This window comes from Dipodomys merriami, unplaced genomic scaffold (genome assembly GCF_024711535.1).
Source record: "Dipodomys merriami isolate MVZ:Mamm:240054 unplaced genomic scaffold, mDipMer1.0.p SCAF_339, whole genome shotgun sequence".
Classification (NCBI taxonomy): domain Eukaryota; kingdom Metazoa; phylum Chordata; class Mammalia; order Rodentia; family Heteromyidae; genus Dipodomys; species Dipodomys merriami.
In genome coordinates this window covers 177,047-197,541 of record NW_027204926.1, presented here as the reverse complement: position 1 = coordinate 197,541, position 20,495 = coordinate 177,047, and the positions used below count along the sequence as shown (strand labels likewise).

At 37.0% G+C, this 20,495-nt stretch overlaps 1 pseudogene; it reads left to right on the top strand.

Moving 5' to 3' along the window:
* The first annotated feature begins 15,852 nt into the window (after positions 1 to 15,852).
* LOC138803218 (U6 spliceosomal RNA) lies at positions 15,853 to 15,949 on the top strand (annotated as a pseudogene).
* Positions 15,950 to 20,495: the final 4,546 nt, after the last annotated feature.

Sequence of the window (20,495 nt, the reverse complement as noted above, 5' to 3'; positions counted from 1 at the left end):
CTGTGAAAGTCCTGGGTGTCAGGAAGGACGTGCAATACATATGCAAACCTATATCCTATGTAATCAATGTAATCACTGTTCTATGTGTCATAATAGTTAATAAAATAAGAAGTCAGTACATGAATAAAACAGAAAATAAAATAACTACACTGAATGCAATATGGAATCAACATATGTTTAAAAATATAAATCATATATTTAAAATGTAAACAAATAGTATGTTTTCTAGTTGTGGGCATCGATTTCAGGCCTAAAAAACAGACTTGAATTTCTTAAATTCAAGGAGACAAGCTTCCCCTTCCCACAAAGTGCAACAGCAGGGTTACCTAGACCATGAGTTCAAATCCCAGTCCTGGCAGAAAAAAAATGGCATCTCTATGCTATGTGATGCCCAATTCGTAGGTATTTCATTTGGCCTCCATTTAATGAAGGTGATTGTTTAAATGCTTCATAAAGTATTAATTAATATCGATCAGTATCCTATTATGTAATTGTGTATAATTTTATCCTCGAATCATTCAAGTACTGCCCATTTAATCATGACATATATCACATTCCTTTGGTAATCATATGAATAGGAATGAATTTCATAGGATCTCCTGCCATTTGTTGGTGGCAGCCCAGGATTCAAGCTGTGGGCTCCAGCTCCTACCACTTAAACCTGAGGATAGGGAACTCACAGGTCTGTCTAAGATCATCAGCAAAACCAGGCATCAGTGGCTCTCAGCAGTCCTCCTTAAAACTTACAAGGCTGTGAAAGGAAGATCATGGTCAAAGTCACCCTAGAAAGAACAGTCCTTGAGACTCCTGTCCAACTTGTGCCATCAAAGACAGAAGTAAAGCCGTGTGCCTCAAGTGGTAGAGAGCTAGCCTTGATCAAAAACAACTCACAGATTGTGCCCTGATCCTGAGTTCAAGGTCTGGGAACAAACAGACATACACAACAATCTGTGCAGCCATCCAGCTAAAGTGGGTCACTCTCTTGTCCCCAACTGGATTGGACAGAGTTCCCTGGGAAAGGGGCTGCCGTCATTTTGACTCCACCCATTCTGACTGCATCAGAAGATTCCAGCCACACCTCTATTGTTTCATAGTTCTTTCTGACCAATGGGATACAAGAATGGTGGCCACTCCCACATTCCTTGCTGCCCAGTAGCACCTTGATTCTCTGTTTGTTGACACCACTACCTCCCCTCAGACCCTGACCTCGCCTCCCCTGTGCCCCACAGTCTGGCCCACGCCCTGCCACAAATGTGCCCCGGGGTGGGGGTGGGGGTTGACCCGAGGATGGCACCCCCATCCCCAGCGACTAGTGTCCAGGATACGGGGAGATGCAGGTTGGGTGAGGAGTGGGCGCCAAAGATCCCCTGGCCTGGAGCAGTGGGAACCACACAGCAGCACATCTGCGCCCTTCCACTCCCTGGTGGGAGCCCAGTGGCTTTAGTCAGAGGTGGGGAGCAGCATGTCTACACCTGCCTTCTGGAATTTTTTCCTTTTTTTCTGGGGATGGGAGGTGTCGGATGCAGAAGATAGACACCCTTGCTGTGTGAGCCCTTGTCTTCTGTGCTCAGTCAAACTTTCACCTGAAGACAGAGAGACAGAGAGAGAGAGAGAGAGAGAGACAGAGACAGAGACAGAGACAGAGACAAAGACAGAGACAGAGACAGAGACAGAGACAGAGACAAAGACAGAGAGACAGAGACAGAGAGACAGAGACAGGGACAGAGACAGAGAGATAATCTTTTTCCTTGTACAGCCTGACTGTGCTCAGGTGAGTGATCCGTTGGCAAATTGCAGGTACTGCATGCAGGAGTCTTCTGTCACCTGTCTGGATGTGTGTGTGTGTGTGTGTGTGTGTGTGTGTGTGTGTGTGTGTGTGTGTGTGTGTGTGTGTAGAATTGGGTTGTAACAAGGAGGCCGAATGCTTTGGTAACTTCTACCTGTTATCTTTTGGGCATGTATGGGCTTCACAGCTGAGGTCTGGGGGCCTGGAAGGGTGAGAGGCTTGAAGGGGACACAGCACAGTTAAATTACAAGAACAAGGGATCTGTGTGCAATGGAGCTGTGTACTCCCTTGGGCCTGGTTGGTGGCAGTGGGAGCTTGGGAGGATCTGGGAGTGTAGCCTGCAGGGGATGGCTTCCCAGGAGGACAGAGAGCATGGCCAACTCTTAGTAAGGATATGAGTTCTGCTAGTATGGAGCGCAACAGCATAGGTCAGTCTCTGGGTCTTCTCATAATGATGTCTGATGGGCAAGGCCAACCCTATTTTAAATCTTGAGCTGTGATCTTCAGATCTCAGCATCCTGAGTACCTAGGATTATAGGCATGAGCCTCTGGCACTGGGACTCTGGTGCTTTTTGGTATATTAGGGTTTGACCTCATAGCCTTAGGCTTGCCAGTCAAGTCTTCTACGATGCGAGTCAAGCTTTTCTGTCTTGGGCATTTCTGAGATGGAGAATTAATATATGCTCATTCTGGGCTAGATCATGGTCCTCCGATCTGTGACAGGCCTGAGCCACGAGGCCTGTTCTTCTGTAGTTGGGATGATAGATATGGAGCAACATGCTCAGTCATTGGTTTAGATGGATTGTTCCAAACTCAGTCCACGGCAGCCAATTCTTGACCAGAGGTGAATCTCTGGGTTGGGCCTCAACCATTGGACTTCAATCTCTTCATGGGACAGTTGTGAGGAAACAAGGGATTGATACAGAGGGATCTCTGGAGCAGGGACAGGCACAGAGGGAGGGGCCATCTGATACTGTTCTTGGCAATTCTGTGAGCATATGATAGGAAGATACCCTGAAAGATCTCAAATGGTGTGTGTTATTAACAGTGCAACAGTTATGGGATTATGAAACAAAACATGGCTCTCTTTCTTTATTACTCTATCCCCATGAGTAACGGGATCATTCACTTTGTTCAGTTTTGAAGCTGGGGAAACTGAGGCATAGAGAAGCCGGGTGACCTACTAATGACTCCCAGCTGACAGGAAGCTCAGCCTGACTTCTCTGCCATGCTCCCTAGGACAATGGGTGCTATTCAGTCCACTTCTTGTGGTGGGAAGTCCACTTCTTTTCAGTCATGAGGCTTGAACTTTGGGCCTAGGGCAGCTCCCTGAGCTCCTCAGCTCAAAGCTACCACTCTACCACTTGAGTCACAGCACCACTTCCAGTTTTTTGGTGGTTCTTTGGAGATAAGAGTCTCACAGGTGTTCCTGCCCAGGCTGGCTATAAACCACATTCTTCATATCTCAGCTTCCATTGTACATAGGATTATAGGCCTGAGCCACCAGCACCTGGCTTAAGTGTAATTTTGACCTTCTTTCTTTCACTTTTTCTCTCAGGAACTGATTCAATGGGTGCTGGAGGAGGTGGTCCAGCAACCCCATGTGGCTGGAACCAAGGTGGTCCTCTCATTCTCGAGGTAGGCTGTGGGTCAGGAGCTGTCTCGCTCAGTCTGTTGTACCAGCTCCATGAGGTAAGTCCCTCTGTGCCCTGGCTACACTGTGACAGTTATCCATTGTCCATCTAGCCTTACTGGACTCAAGTACTGTGTTCAATGCTCTTTTCTAGCAAAAATTCCTGGCTATAATTATGATACAGAGTTATAGAATGAAAATGTAATGCCATCTTAAGAAAGTCATTTAGGGTTCTGGGAATGTGGCTTCATGGTATGGTGATTGCCTAGCATGCATAAAACCCTGGGTTCAATTCCTCAGTACCACATAAATTGAAAAGGAAACACTGGAAGTGGTCCTGTGCCTCAAGTGGTGGAGGGTTAGCCTTGAGGGAAAAAAAACGCTGAAGAATAATTCCCAAGCACCGAGTTTCAGCCCCAGGACTGCCAAAACAACAGCAACAACAACAGTGAACATTTAGTTAGTAAATGCGAAATAAAGAACCCATACTTGGAATATATAATTGCTCCTTCCATACTGATACCTGACAAAGTTCCTAATACATGTACTTTACCTATGTAAGGATACTGTGTTGAAAAAAATGTTTTGTTCATTGGGTCATAACAATTAATGCTAGGAATGTGCTTAGATGTCAGGTGAAGATTAATTCTGGAAATTCAAATATTCCAGGCTTTTTAGTGGGGTCACTGCTAATCACAATGAGAAGGATAGTGTAAGTGAGATTCAGAAACTATTTTGGCCAGTCATCTTACAAAACAGGCAGAGGCTAATTAACAGTTGTGACAGAAGAGAAGGAATAACGCCAGATGGAAAGAATAAATGGTAGTAACTAAGGTATAGTAGAAACCGTTCTAGGGAACCATTTTTGCTTATTAAAGAACTAGTTATCAACTAGGCTTATTCCTCATTGCCTTTGGCATTCAAAATCTCCTAGGCTAGTTCTTAATCTCTGTGTGATGAATGTATCTCCTTCTATGCTGATCTTTCATACCTGATCTCCTTTGCTTTCTAAAAATCTGTCTTGCTGTATTTATCTATGAACATTTCCTAATATTAAATACACCTACAAAGATGAAAGAGGATGCTAATGTAAGAGTCCCATAGCTCATGAGTCATTTATGTAACAAAATGGAAAAGGAGGACATATTTATTGCTACCTTAATTATTCTGAAAAGCTGCAATGTCACATCATATGGTTCATATTTCCATTCTTTGTCTACATAGTGACATTAAGTGCACATAAATGCAATTATGAGTGGAGTGCTGGTGGCTCATGCCTGTAATCCTAGCTACTCAGGATGTTGAGTCCAGAGGATTGTGGTTCAAAGCCAGCCTGGTCAGGAAAGTCCATGAAACCCTTATCTTCAATTAACCCCAGAAACCCGGAAGTTGTGCTGTAGCTAAAGTGGTAGAGTGCTCAAGTTGTGCTGAAGAGCTGAGAGACAGTGCCCGGGATTAAGGTTCAATCCCCACAACCAACAAAAAAGTGCAAATATAGGTTTAAGTTTTCCCCAAAGGAATGATGAAATCAATAGTAATCTTCCCAAATGATTTAGTAGTGCACCTACTTTTACTGAGTTATTTGTTATGGCTTCTTTGCTAAACATATTCTCTTCTTTAAAAATTGTCAAATATTAGCTTTATAATAAACTTCATCTAATATTTCTAGGTTCAAAAGAGAAGTCCATAGAGTTGATGTCACTTAGCTTTCTTAGTGTCTTAGTTCAAAGCCAACCCAGGCAAGAGAGTCTGTCAAACACTTATCTGTAATTAAACACCAAAAAAGCCAGAAGTGGAGTTTTGGCTCAAGCAGTGGAGTACTAGGTTTGGGCCAGGTAGGAAAGAAAGACAACTGTTCAGGGACAGGGGCCAGTCTCTAAGTTCAAGCCCCAGAACCAGCACAAACTAAACAAACAAGCAAACCAAAAAAACCCTGGGTATTTCTTTGGGACTCTCCTTAAAATAGTGGTGGTCTGAGAAGAGGCTGCTTTTGCTGATCATACTCACTGGATCCTGCTTTTTTGGAATTCTTATTGCTATGGAAAACTCAAGACCAGACTAAAGGAATTGAAAACTGATTCCTGCAACAAGAGAATCATCTCAGGAGTGAAACATCCATCCATAAGACACTTTAAAACCTCCATGTCTTTGCTTCTTTGCAGTAGAACACTTTTAAAACAAAGTTATTTCCTTTTGTTCTATGCCTGCCTTCAAATGGCATATTGTTTCCTTTTGCAAAACTCTCAACCAGAAGTTTACAGACAAGTTTTATATGAGTAAAGGACACACTCATAAAAGTCAGGGACAGAATTTCCTTCCAGCCTTGGATTCTTTTCTTGTACAGTACAAAGGAAAGCAATAGTTAACTTGAACTTTGTCATTTCTCTATGTTAAATTCCTCTCCTGGGATCAGTTTCCACATCCAGTAACAGTTACTTCCACTTACTTCCAGTAACAATTTATGGTGCTGCTCCAGAAAAAAATGAATGTTTTCTGGCTTCATTGAAATAGCACAAAGACACTTTTGGACATGAGGTAACACGTGTTTCAGAGACAACTTAGTAAAGACAAATGCAATTTAAATTGCTTATAAATACATTATCCATGAGAATATTTTGTTCAAACTTCTCATGTGCTCTGTAAATTAAGGTGAATTTTAAATGGTAAGAAGGTTCTCAGATAATTTTTTGTGAGTCTATATGCTGTGTATTAATTTCCCAACTGTACATGAGTTAACCATAAAAGAAACAATAGCAATTATAGGAGAAAAAGAAGTTCTGTGTTTATGTATAAGTGTTCAATACAATATACAAGACTCTACAAATAAAAAATTGAAACAATAAAGCCAAGTCCCATATATAGATTTATGGGAGTGATATAGAGAAAGCATTACCCCTAAGTGGAACGTGAAGCATGAGGCCACTCCCTTTCTAAATCACGCTTGCTAATCATGTAAATGTGCAAAAAGGAGAATGGAAGAATGATTCTTTTTCCAATGCAAGTCACATATGTTAGAACAGACTTAACTGGAAAAATAGAGTCTATCTTGAGGGAACAGGAATTATACTAGCAATGAACCTGGTGGCTAAGATCACATTTCTTGTTCTTTCCTTTTCTTATATTCCTTTTTATTGTTGTTTTTCGTGGCACTTGAAATATGAGACAGGGCACTGTCCCTCTGAAACGCAGCTCAAGGCTAGTGCTCTTCCACTTGAGCTGCAGTGCTGCTTCCAGTTTTCTGGTAATTATTGGAGAAAAAGAGTCTCCAGGACTTTCCTATCCGTGCTGACATTAAAACCCAATCCTCAGATTTCACAACAACTTGGTTTATGATCACATTTCTAACAGTGTACACCCAGGATTTGTATTGTATATGTTCATCTAACTTTATATGAATTCTTGAGTTAAAAATCTGGGCTACAGTTAGACTTTACACTCACAAAAGTGTTTGAAGTTTAAAAGTTGATACTCCTAGAAAATTAAAACCTAAGAATGTAAAGGAGTCTGGGAGGTTCAATTTGCATCCAGCTTGGACAGTATAGGCTTTGAGACACTACCTATAATTAACCAGCCAAAGCTGGGATACCAGTCACGAGCAAGATTGCTGAATTACAGCTTTAAGTTTTTGCATACATACATACATACAAACATACACATACACACAGAGGCACTTATAGGTGCACACAAAAATACACAAATGAAACAACTCTCAGAATATGTAGAAAAGTTAGAAAACAATAGAAAATTGGTCCTGCGTAAGACTAGAATCAAGTGATAATTTTTAATATTAGAAAGCCCTCAAGTGAACTTTCCCCCAGAAGTTGAGAATATTACATAGGTAGGGACCAGAGATAGTAAGAGAGTCAAGCAATCATTCTTAACGGGATAGGATACATAGTGGAATGAATCAGGGAAGCCTGCAGGTGCATCAAAAAATGTTCATATCCTGGGTCAAATGTTAAAACACCTTTGAAAATAGTACATAAACAGTCTGAGCAGTCAGTCTAGTGGATAAAATCATAGGAGAAGTTCAGAATTTCTACTCTGTTTCTAGATTAAATAAACAAACTATGCCAGGGCAATGTGATACAAGCCTGGAATTCTAGCACTCAGACAAGAGATAAGAGAGTGGAATTACATAATGATACCTTCCCTGGAAGATAGAATAATTTTGTCTCAGTAAAACTAACCAAACAACAAGAAAGGAATACACAGTTAGAAGTTTGGCCTAATTTTGTCATTATGTTTTGAGAAGTCAAGTTTCCTATTGAATGCACCTCATATATATCCTCACTTGTGTTTTAAATGCTCTCATCATTACAGAACATTCGTAGATGCAAAAGAGCTCATAATTCCCATCCCTCATTCTGTTGGATTCCAAATAAATGTTGAAGGATTACAAAAGCTTAAGACTGGAGAAATAGCAAAGTTTGTCTAATGTAGGATTTTGTAGACCTTGTTAAATTAGAATTTAGATTTAAAATATATTTTTTGGTTTTGTTTGTAATTTCATATTCTATAGGATACTACAAAATTCTTTCAAAGTAGAGGGATTAATTGAAAAATTCACAAATAATTCTGGCATTCTATTTGCCTAGATATTCTTTCACGACAGTTATAATTAGAACATAGTTAATAGATAATTCGCAGAGTTCATGTATACCATGTTAATATGAATAATCTAGACAGAGTTGCCAAAAATGGATGACATTAATTTATATATTTAGAACAACCAATTTTTAAAGGTTTGGTTTAATATGGTATGAAGAGAGTAATTGTGTGACATCTTCTTTCTTCTACCTATATGTACCACAGGAAGCCATTTCCTTATTTACGTGTCTTTGTATACATGGAGAGAAATGCTAGCTTTGGGGTTTTTTTTCAGTTTTTTTTATTGGTTCATCCTAGAACTTGAACTCTTGGCATGGACAGGGTCTCTGATCCTGTTTATGCTCAAGGCTCAAGCCCTACCACTTCAACCTCAGTGCCACTTGGGTCTGGCTTTTGCAGAGAAGTTCTTTGGAGATAAGATTCTAAGAAACCTTCCTGCCTGGGTGGGCTTTGAATCATAATTTTCCTATCTTAGCATACTGAATATCTATTATAGTTAAAAAAGTCTAAATATAAATAATATTTGCAAGTGTTCTGATCTCAAGAATACCAGTGGAGGAAAAATGATGTAGCTCTGTTTATTGTGGTGTTCTTTTCAGAACAAGGAGGGTGTCACATTAGCAGAGGTGTAGTATTTTTTCAAAATAGAGATAAGGTATTCATAATGTGAATTAAGGAATTTTAAGGTATCCCTTACAAGTTGGAAACTGTTGGGCTAGGATGATTTTATGGCATAAATCTTGGGATTGATGGTCATAGACATAATAGCTTACTCTTATAAACAATTGCTTACTCTTGAAGAATTAATTATTACACATGCTTCAGTTTTATCCTCTACAAGAATGTGGCTATTTTTCTGTTTACTTCTCAATCTGGACACCCCATTGGAAACTGCATCTATTGCAGAATTAATTAACATGCAAACAGGTACTGTTTTGAATCTCTTAGGAATGTTGAGAATTTAAAAATGAGTAGTAGTTAGTCATAGGAATTTTGAAGAACACATATAGTCTGTCCTCTTAAAAACTTGCTTACTTTTAAAATTATGGGTTTCCATAGTATTAAACTGGGTCCTTTCGTGGGGCCTGAATTCTGGGCCTGGGCGCTGTCCCTCAGCTCTTCAGCTCAAGGCTAGCGCTCTACCACTTGAGCTTCTGGCTTTTTTTCTTTTTGCTTATGTGGTGCTGAGAAATCGAACCCAGGGCCTCAGGCATGCAAGGCAAGCGCTCTACCACTGAGCCATCTTCCCAGACCCTGTTTTCTATTTTAGAATGAGAAAGTACTAAATTTATTCTTTTTTGAAAAATTTGGCAAGTATATTGTGAAAATAGTGTCTAGTTGGATAACATTCAAGTTGATGAACCTCTGATAAATAAGGGGTAATTAATTCAAATTAGAATCCAAATATTATTGATTTTTAAAATGTTACTACATAAAGAATAATATTTAGTGTGCCAATACAGTAAAATTACATTTTACACAGCTTATTTTTTCAATTTTATTATCAAATTGATGTACAGTGACTTTACACTAATTGTAAGGTAGTGAATAAAAAACATTTCAAACTTGTTACCCCTCCCTCATTTTTCTCACAGTTTTCCTTCACCCCTTCACCCCTCACAAGTTGTAAAGTACATTTCTAACATATTGTCTTGTGAGTATTGCTATTGCATTGGTTTGCCTTTTGTCCTTTGTCTCACCATTGTCTCACCATACAGCAGGGATAAACCATAGGGGAAAACCCCAAAGAAAACAGAAATCACATAGTTCATCAAAAACAACATCCACAAATGAAAAAAAAATCTGGTTCCATATCTTGGAATTCATTTTGCTTAGCATCAGCTAATATGGTTACATATATGCAAAACAAAGCCACTGGAAAATAATAGCTGCATGGATACTATATCATGAAAACAGCATGTTAACATTTTGATGGTAAAGGTGGAATTAGGATTGCTGAATTTGCGGTTCTGATAAAGGATTTTCAACAGTTTTAAATTTATGACAGGTAAAATTCAATAGTTCAAAATTTTTAATAACTTAGCCTATTAAGAAAATTTAAAATTGCCTGGAAGAATAGGCTCTCATGCAAAGAAATCCAAGGAGACTTAGTAGAGAGGGAGCAATATGGATGAAGATGGCTCCTTTTCAAACTAAACAAACAAACCTCAGAAACCTTGCTGTAATTCCTGTAGGTTCCCTTGGAATTGTCCTTACCCAGGAACTATATTCTCACTGTTTGAAAGAAGGTTGTATTGGAATTTAAATTAAAAGTTCTTTAAAAATTAAGGCATCAAAATTTGTGAGTGTACCTTCAATTACCAAATAGTAATTCTCTGAAAAAGATAATTTGAGTCAAAATATTTAGGGAGAAAGTGCCCTCCACAATGAAAGAAGGTGTTGGGATTACACATTTCTGTTTGTAACACTTTCCACAATGTCTTTGGACGTGAAGCAGTGAAACACAGAAAAAAAAATTGATTGGATACTTCAAACCAATGATTTCACATTTCTAAGTGGCTCACAAAAATAATATTCTTATTAATATGAGGTAGTCTAGACTTCTTTTATTACATATGCCAAAAAGTTCAGAAAAGAATTGAGCAAATGGAAAAATTAATAATAAAATTTTTCTTAGAAGCCTTAGCTAAGCGTATTGACTTCAGCAGTGAAGGGAGGCCAAAACTTTTTGATGTAAATTGTGTTAGTATTTTTACTCCCTAAAGTGATTTTACAGAGCCCATTTGGCTCACTACAATGCAGAACTGATTGAGTGAAGACATGAAAATACATTCCACATCCAAATGAGGCAACTTGAAGAGTTTTAAAAGAGAAATAATGAAGATGTAGCAGTGGTGGAGCCCGTATGGTCCTTCAGCTTCACTAGACTGGAAGCCAAGAAGCTGTGATTAATTGGAACTCTGGCAAGAGCTAAGAGTAGGACATAGAAGTAGGACATAGAAGCATTTTCCTTTTGTAACAGACACTTTCTTCCATGGTATGGGTGATTTAACTCTATTCTCCTCCATACATCTTGGTGAACAAATGAAGACCAAGAGAAAAATAATCTATTAAAATAATTTTGCATAGAATAACTTCACTGTTCCTGATATGGTATCTAAGGAGAATCTTAAGAGAGAAGATTAAAAAGTGCAGTATTTTGTGGTTTCCTCTAAGCATCTTCTTAGCAAAATATATCTTTGAGTTTAGACAATTCTGATTGAACCAACAAGTGATGGAGTACTTATTTTGTGGGCACTTTAGACACAAGAAGTCTTTCAAGGTAAAAGAAAAAAATATATAGCCAAATATTTGTGATCACAGCATCTTGGACTGTTTTCTGGATACAAAGTTTTACATTAGATTTCTCCTTATTAACATAGATGTTGTTTCATGGCAACCAAATACAAGAGGGAAGTTTTATGGACTCGCATGGCCAATTAAACAGCATGAAAGAATAAAATGGCAAATAATATTTAATGAAATTACTTTGACCAATTACTTTGCCAGAAGAAAGAAGGAAAAATATAATTCAAAATCAATTGACTTAAAAGTATGAAGAAAGAGTAGGGAAGAGAGATTAGAGAAAATATAGAGGATCGTTTTCTCTCCAGTGGAGTAATGCGTTCTTGATCTTGTTTCTTCCATTCTACCTCACAAGCTACCAAGTGTTTCTCAGGACTGGATTATCCAGATCAGACAGAAATCTCGTAGAAGTAAGATACTGTATGCAGCAGATATAGGTGATTTATAACCTTAGACAATCTATTTAATTCTGTTGAAAATTCTCCCCTATCCCAAACTTCCCTCTTTGAACAGCTTTGTTTGCTTTTCCCGACTGCCATTCATTAACTGATTAAAATTTTGAGTGGTCATATACATACTCTCTAGAGATTGCTGTTTGGTTGTGATTTTTGTGTGTTTTTGTTTCTAGATGTGTTTTTAACTGAATTTTAAAAGTTTGTGCAATTGTGTTACAATTAAATATATCCATCTAATTGTCCAATGCTCCTAGATCAGAGTCACTCCTTCTATCATTCTCAACCAACCCTTTCTCCAAGATTTATTTCCAATTTACCACTTCCTTCATCATATGTGTACATTCAGTATTCTAGCTGTATTTGCTCCTTGTTCATTTTTCATTCATTTTATGTCTTTACTATAATTCCTCTTTGGTTTCAACTTCTGATATTCATTCTGTTAAACTGTATATTAATACTTTGAAAGGTTTATATACATTCCATGGAGTTTCAATCCTGCATATTCTTGAAATGATGTCAGCTTATATTTCCATAATTCATTCATCTGCAGCAACAATTTGCAAGACTGGAGACGGGAAGCACCTAAACATGATTTTTTCTCAACCGTTTGAAAGATTAATCTTTAGTCAAAAAGAAAGTTAAAAAATGGCTTAGAATGTATTCCTAACTATGCATTTTTATAAATGGCTTTGTAAAATCGTGTGATTCTTTTATTTTACATGGAATAATATTTTCTACTACCTATAAGTTTTGGAAAAAGAACATTTTAATTTATTCCTAGATAGGAATATGATAGAAATAGAAGACAGATATTATGTTTGTCATATCTCTGATTAGTACCCATATTCAAGACTTAAAGTCGTATTTCTTACTATGTTAGACAGAGGGAAAACATAAAATAACATATGATGAGGCAACTATTTGTGATTGTTTAAAATGTACCTTATTAAATGATGAAATTTATTAGCTAAGTTTGGGTTTGAAATTTAGGAGGCTGACATATTAAACACATTTCTGAAAGGCCCATACTGAAAAACACAAATTGTGGGTGGTACTATTCTACACTTTATTGAATGGTTGAACATATTTGGCATTAGTGCTGTGTAAATAATTCAACTCTATTGTAACTTGCTCCCTACACTTGAAAAACTTGTAATGTCACTAAGTATCATCAACTTGTCAAATGTTATTTTGGCGTAAGTGATTTTTTTAATTTAATTTAATTTTATTTGTGAACATACTGTACAGAAGGGTTACAATTACATGGGCAGGATAATGCGTACATGTCTTACCAAGCATTGCAGCCTCCTCCTTTGATTTACCCTTTACATCCCTCCCAGCCTCCCCCCTCCCCCCCAATCCCAATCCTTCTCCTTCCCCCCCCTCGCCCCCCCCCCCCGCACCGACGTTGTAAGGCTCGTTTTGGACATGACAACTTGTTATTCTCATTGTTGCAAGAGGTCCACCTGTATCCTTAAACACTGGTTTTTCTCCATCTCCTCCACAAGTTATACTGACATCAAACATAGTGAAAGTAGGGGTTATACTGTGGGGGAGGGACATACAAAGCAACAAAGAGATAATCTTATAAATGCGTTAGAAACACATGCATGAAAGAAAAAAACATTAAAATACATATCTAAGGGTTCATTTTCCTGACCTCACATTATCTGACCTTTTCCGCTTGACTCATACATATACTAGATATTGCAAATAAGGGAAACCATGAGACCTATGTTTCTTTGGGCCTGGCTTCCTTCACTTAATATAATTTTTTCCAAGTTTTTCCATTTCCTAACAAATGGGGCAATGTCATTCTTTCTGATGGAGGCATAGAATTCCATTCTGTATATATACCATATTTTCTTGATCCATTCATCTACTGAGGGACATCTGGGTCGTTTCCATATCTTAGCTATGGTAAATAATGCTGCAATAAACATTGTTGTGCTGGTAGCTTTAGTGTTGTCTTGTTTGTAAACATTTGGGTAAATGCCCAAAAATGGGATTGCTGGGTCATAGGGGAGATCTATGTGAAGTCTTTTGAGGAACCTCCATACTGCTTTCCAAAGTGGTTGAACAAGTTTACATTCCCACCAACAATGAAGTAAGGGCGAAATGGTTTTTAAAAGTTTATTTGAAAAGGAATATACTTTCAGGAGATTAAATGTAGATTATCATTGGTTTGAGAGTGACATTTTTATACCACAGAACCATGTTGTACTGAACTCCCAGAGTTTTGAAGCACTCCTTAGTGCTTCAAATGTTTTTCTGAATTACATTTGACCTCTAAGTCAAGTTTTCGGGCTTTGTTAGACCAATTATAGATCTATCCTTCTAGGAACTATTTTTTTGGCCCACTTATGTTGGAATAAAATCTTTCGTTAATCATAGGTGAGGGATATTAAAAATAATCTTATGACAATTTGTGAACTTTTTCACTCATATGGGCTGGTCATCTGTAAGTTGAATGTTTGAATTACAGTACTTTCTCTCAAATTTTGTGATCTCATCCTTCATTTTAAGTTGCCTTGCATTTCACAATTGCTTACAGCTAATTCCTGCATCTCAAGGAATTGGGGCCCTGAAATATAGGAAATGCGAAATTGAGATTGGTCTTCAATTACTTTGTGTTGATATATTGCATGGGCCTTGGTGAAAAGTCTTGCCCCTGTTATCTGATGATGCAGGTAAATGGGCCTTGGGATCCTAGGACCCATGGGTACTGCAGAAGAATAATATTTTTTAGACATCTTAGCAAAATTTGGGCATAATCAGTAAGAATGCTTCAGAAATATGGACAAAAACAGTTTGGAACAAGCGAGTTAAAACAATAAACAGAGCAGCAGAGTAAAATCCATTACAGATTAGAGGAAAACATTGTTTTATTATCATGTGGATTCAGAAGACCAAGAAGAGTTATAATGTATCACAAGTTTATACTAAAAAGATTGCATTGATACGTTTTCTAGTCTAATACATATTTGAAACCTAAATATTTATATTCCAATTCTGTTTATTGAAGTAAATAAATATCAATTTATTTGTCAAATTATCAACTAATTCTAGTAAGTTTCATTGTGTGAAATATAAAATCAGCACATATAACTATATATAATATGATTAAAAGACACACGTTTTGTATTGTTCTGTTGTAGTTACTGTATCAAAGGCAACTCTGTTTTAAAGTATGATTCCATTATCTCTACTTCTGTGTTTGATAGAGTTAGATCTAAAGCTTTATCATTTGTAGATTTACAGCATGGAGGCAAGAGGAAACACTGTGATTAAAACATTATCAATTTAATGCCTAATAACGAGGAGAAACATATGCACTTCTCCTGCAACTATGAAAATATTTGGTGATAAAAAGGCAGGAGTGTAAGTTCCTGCCAGGAACTTACAGACAGGCCAGGACATTAAGTAATCATGAATACGAACAATTTTTTCACTTCTTGGCTTTAGCTACTTTTAAATGGAAGGTATAATAAACAATTATATTTTGATAAAATACCTTCTCGTCTGAACAGTTCTGTTTGAACTGTTCATCTCTCTATGATCCCTTGTAACCAAGATTAGTTTTGTTCTAGTAAGAAAATCTTTGCTGTCAGGGTAAGGTATTCTGGTTGGTCTGTTCCCACATGGAAGAAGGGTAAAGGCTCAGGTAGACATTTGTTCCAGTAACACCTCATTTGGGAAAATGTCAGCTGAAGAAGTTTAGAAGTAGCGCTTAAGCAACGCTTAGTTTGAATCCATTAGGTCCACAAAGCTGGATAAATAAGTACTTGAAAAAGCCATCACCTTTGGACCTAACTATAAATAATAGAGAGTATGATCAAATTCCAAATAAAAAGACTTAAGATATTCATTGGCAAAAAAAGTTTGCAAATGTGAGCAATCGACTGATCAATATAATTTTTCCCAATATTCACAGAATTTTAGGGAAATAAGATCGATAGCATTGTTAGGAACAATAAGGTTTCCTTGTTACAAGTAGGCACCCATAGATATAAGCCTGTATAAAGATTGCAGCATTAACTATTAAATTTAGAGGATACTACATGCTTCAGCAGCATGTACACTCAAATTACAATACAGAGATTAACATGACACTTGCACAAGGATAATATGAAAATTTGAGAAATATTCCATATTTTTCATTCTTCAGATGCAAGAAATGAAAAAAGTGATTAAAAAGTTGATTACAAAATTACAAGTGTAACAATACACGTAATTCATATAATTAAATTTAGTTTGACATCAGTGTATTAAATCACCTCAGAAAGGCGTTTACATAGCATAAACTTTACAAAACTTTTCAAATTAGACAACATTGTCATTTTATCCCAAAGAAAAATAATATTAAGACCTAGAAAAAAAGGAATCAAACTGTTTCTATATCGAATACAATCAGAAAGGACACATTAATGAACGTATATATTATAAAATAATATAGAATTCAATGTATATCTAGGAGAAAATAAATTATGAACATTATGCAAACATAGAATATAGAATATTTTAAAATATACTTTTTCAGAGAAGCACCAGAAATATTTTAGTTTCTTTGTTACTCATTTCAACAGGTAAATTAAAATGATTTCTTATTAAAAAATCACAAACTCTGAAGAAATTATTATACATGTTTACAAAATCTATTGATACATTTTTCCATCCAAGGCAGGCAATTCACTTGGAAGAATTCTGCAGAATCCATGAATTTTTACAGTAAAATATTGGTGCTGCCAGGCACTGGTGGTTCATGCCTATAATCCTAGCTAAACAGGAGACTGAGATCTGAGGATCATGGTTCAAAGCCAGCCTGGGAAGGAAAGTCTGTGGTACTCTTATCTCAAATAAACCACTAGAAAACTGGAAGTGGAGCTGTGTCTCAAGTGGTAGAGGGCTCACCTTGAGCTGAAGATCACAGGGATAGCTCCAGGCCCAGAGTTCAAGCCCCATGACCGACCAAAAAAAAAGATATTGTTCTTATTTGGATTGTGAAAATATTTTGTAGGGACACAAAAGATGAACTTGCATTTTTGAAATTTAAGAAACTTAACCCGACCATTAGGACTTCAGTGAACAATTTGTACAGCCTTTTACAACTTCTTAGAGGTAGTGATACATACTTATGCTTTTGGCAATGTCAAATAGAGTTTCTTCTATGTTGTTCTTCAGGCCTGGATTTATATAATGGTTCAACAGAAGGCGATCCAGTGTATCTTTGCTATCTCAATTCTCAACAGCAAGATATAAGGGTGTCAAGAGTCCTTTAGTTTGGGGAAGTGTTACTGTGGCTCAAGCGGTAGAGCACTCTCCTTGAGCTGAAGAGCACAGGGACAGCACCCAAGCCCAGAGCTCAAGCCCCATGACCGACCAAAAAAAAAAAAACAAAACCACAACAACAAAAAAAATCAAACAAACAAAAATATTTGGGCTGGGAAAGTGGCTCAGTGGTAGAGCGCTGGCCTTGCATACATGAGGCCCAAGGTTCATTTCTTCAGCACCACATAAGCAGAAAAAAAAGCGGGAAGTGGTGCTGTGGATCAAGTGGTAGAGTGCTAGCCTTGAGCTGAAGAGAAGAGGGACAGCGTCCAGGCCCAGAGTTCAGGCCCCACGACCAGACCAAAAAAAAATTTTTTTAAAAAGTCCGTTAGTTTGGCCATTGGTATCTGTATCATGATGAAGTAAGAAAGAAGCGTCTCTGGTATTATTCCACGTGTATGCACTGTTCAGGGGTGTCCAGTCATCTACAGTTATTGCATGTGCCGCTTGAGACACCAACTCACTGACAATGTCTAAGTGTCCACCGTAGGCTTCTTGAAGAGGGATATACTGATCATCATCCCTACTATTCACATAAGTGGCCTTTTGAGAAAGAAGTCTCCGCACTGTAGTAAGCTGAATATTTTCGACAGCCCATTGAAGAAATATGGTTGGATGCTTCTCCAATGTTTTTTTCTTGCAAGTGATAACATTCCTTACTTTTTCATCTTGTTCCCCATATTCCTAAGAATTGCCTAACCAGAGACTTTGAGTGCCAGTGGGAATGAGATGTCCATGTATTTCCCTAATAGTTCACATTGGTTGAACTGGTCAGAAATATCTGGTGAATTTTCTGCAACTGTTTATTCACCATGATTTATTTTCTCTTTTTCCAATTTTACTATTCGAAATTATTCTAACTGGAGAGTAGGGAATTGATGGAGAGCAGAGGAAAGATATTCCTCCATATTCAAATGTACACACTGAAAATGAGGACAAGTGATGTCTTCATGTGCAGCTTATTCTAGGCATGAGAAAATAGGAAATAATGCCTTCCATATAAATGATTGGGGAAATGGCAGAGCAAAAAGTGAAATGATAAAACCAAAAATATAAAAGCAAAATAAATTAGGATAATTATGGAGCAATCGTGTTATATATGAGAACCATGAAAGGGAGAGAGAAAGAAAGAGAAAGATGTGTAATGACGTAGCTAGCCACATAATCCATGCCTCTGATCAATTTGTAGAGCAAACAAAATGTTATTTTTTCAAAGAGATGGAAATCGAATTTATGTATTTACTTGAAGTTAGTAAATACATTTTTAGTAGCCTACGTAAAGAGACATAACTTTACCAAACTACAGACAGTAAAATAAATCCTTGATAGTTCTAGTAACAGATCTGACTGAAATCAGTTGAATCATACTTTTCTTGTACAATGAAGGAATAAGAGGGTAGTAAAGCAGCTAGAGAAGGCAGGGAGATTGTATCTGTGACAAAACTTTGTGGAAATTGGTATTGAGGATTTCTTACTGGTGATCCACTTGCACTGGAAGCATGATTCTGAAGTATTGCTTGCCGATTCTGAACTATTGATTTGATTATTATATTCTCCAAGAAGAAAATGAGAATTGATAGTGAAGGACTACTAATACATTTTGACCTTCTCACTAAGCACTTTCAATCATCAAAATCACATGGAGACAATAGACAGGCCTACTGTTTAGATGAAAGCAAGTGTCTTATAAAAACAAGGAATGTATGTAGTCATGCAAAGGACTTCTATTTTACCAATGCCGCATACATTTTTCTAATGTTGGGTACCAATAAATAATGGATCTATTAGAAAGCTCTTAAGGCTCCTATGTTCAATAGTGAGTTCTCTTACACTATATCATGGTATTTTTTGTGTATGGTTTTAAGAATAAATTTACATTACTAACTTGAATTTCTGACAGGACAGTATCATCACTGTACATCTTGCTTCTATACTCTCATTTTAAAATTACCATCTAAGTATGTGCATTAGATAACTATATAGGAAAAAGTAGAAGCCACACTGATGGCTTATGTCTTTAGTAGTAGTTAATCAGAAAGATGAAATCTGAGGATTGTGGTTTGAAAGCAGACCAAGAAAAAACAGTCCATTAGATTCTGATTTGAATGTAACCAGCAAAACCTAGAAATGGAGCTGTGGTACAAGCAGTAAAATGCTAGCCTTGAGAAAACTGAAACAAAAAATAAATTCTGGGACAAAGCCAGGCCCTGAGTTCAAGCCCTAGTAGTAGCACCAAACAAATAAATTAATTAATAAGGTAATTAATTAATTAAAACTAAATTAAGTGGTCACATGTGGACAGGCAGGTAAAATGTAACATGCGTGGTAATGGTTTATGTATTATTTTGTAATAAGGCATATTATCATTTGTCCTAATCACTAATATTTTATGTGGACTTTTTTGTACAATAAACCCTGAATTTAGCATGCGTGTATATGTGTGTGTACATGTGCGAACATGTGTGTATGTGTATATGTGTGCGTGTGCTGTTGCAATGTTGCTTGCCAATGTGGACAGGGTGAGGCTGAAAAAAGCTAACTGTGTTGCAATGTTTTTATTTATCAGTGTTCTGTCATGTCATTTCAGTGGAACCAGCCTTTGTACATATTATTTGTCTAATAATAACATCATAATCAAAGCATTTACAATATTAAGTTAGAAAAAGAGACAGCTTTCAGCTCTTATTGTATGTTAGGTAAGAAGATACAGACATAATTAGTTAATAAGTTGTTGCTATAAGATGATTGTCAGTACAAAATACGTATTTGACCTCTTAAATTGGTTATACTTTTAAGATACACTCATAGAGTGATTTGGACCGACTTGACCAAACAGGTATTACTCTCTGATTATTCCTGTGAAACACAAGTTGGATAAACTCTTTCCGGATTTCTGTTGAAAATCACTTTCTTTGCAAGATTATATCTATTCTCACTAAGAGATAATCTAACCCATATTATGTTTGAATATCCCATCTTATTCATTGAAAATAAGTATTGTGGATATGCTTGTTAGATATTCCTTTCAAAAACGAACAAACAAAAAGCAAGTGTTATGTCCATATTGTGGATGCACTTGAAGGTGTTTTGTACATGCACAGGTATCTTTACTAATGGCTTTTTTGTGGGAGAAACTACGGCAACTTTAACAAATAAGGCTTTTTGGATATCTGTTCCAATATACATAACATCTCAGAGCAAGTCTTGCAATTTCTGAAAATCCTTTGAATATTTTAGTATTATTTCAGTTCATTGACTGTAGAGCTAAAATTTCTGAAATATTGTGAAGATCTGAAAAAGTAAGTGGGTATATACGCTTTTTTATGCTTCATTTTATGAAAACCCAGTTTTTATGAATGTAAATGGAATAGAATAA